Raw genomic sequence first — 700 nt, forward strand, 5'->3', positions numbered from 1 at the left:
TAACTTGGAAATTTCCAGGCTAGGACTTGATTGCTAGAAGACAAGAAGCTTGAAGTTATACCTTAGAATTCTGCCTATCACAACTATGCTTTTCGTTACTTAACTGTTTCAGCACAAGTTCAATAGAAGTGATGGCAATAGATACAGAAATGGGACAAGTGCTGTCTACATTTAACATTCTACTTCAATTTCCATTTATAATTTTTTAGTTTTTTAAAAAATATGGAACGATTTATGAATCTGCATGTCATCCTCATACAGGGACCATGCTAAATTTTCTCTATCATTGAAATTATAGCATATGTACTATCAAAGTGAGTACTGGCTTCCATGTTTTCAACCTTACTCTTGCCAAAAATTGAGAGCAGTCTCAAAAAAAATTATAGTCTAATTAAATACCTTTAATGATTATCACTTCCCTCCTTCTTTCACTTGATTCTTTTAATACTAATTATTCAGGTATTCAATTGAGTCAATTTGAATTACTAATTCAACCAAAGATCATTCAATATTTAGTGCAAACTTTCATCTCTGTGCATGTATCTTGTGATGGCTGAGATTCACAGGGACTAGGGAGCTATAATATGTACCTCAATATTCTGCTCAGTCTCTCAGATCAAAGTACTGGTTGACCTGAGCTGTGAGGCAACATCTGATTCCAAGCTTGTTGCGATTGTTGGTTGAATTCAGTTCTTGATGG

The 700-nt window shown here is 34.1% G+C and overlaps 1 non-coding gene across 1 annotated transcript; it reads right to left on the minus strand.

The window, feature by feature from the left end:
* Positions 1 to 216: 216 nt before the first annotated feature.
* On the minus strand, positions 217 to 322 carry LOC124081629 (U6 spliceosomal RNA). Its single transcript, XR_006848090.1, has one exon. It is a non-coding gene; the product is annotated as a U6 spliceosomal RNA (small nuclear RNA).
* Positions 323 to 700: the final 378 nt, after the last annotated feature.

This window comes from Marmota monax, unplaced genomic scaffold (genome assembly GCF_021218885.2).
Source record: "Marmota monax isolate L192 unplaced genomic scaffold, Marmota_monax_Labrador192_F-V1.1 WCK01_AAM20220418_F8-fsc00067, whole genome shotgun sequence".
Taxonomy (NCBI): domain Eukaryota; kingdom Metazoa; phylum Chordata; class Mammalia; order Rodentia; family Sciuridae; genus Marmota; species Marmota monax.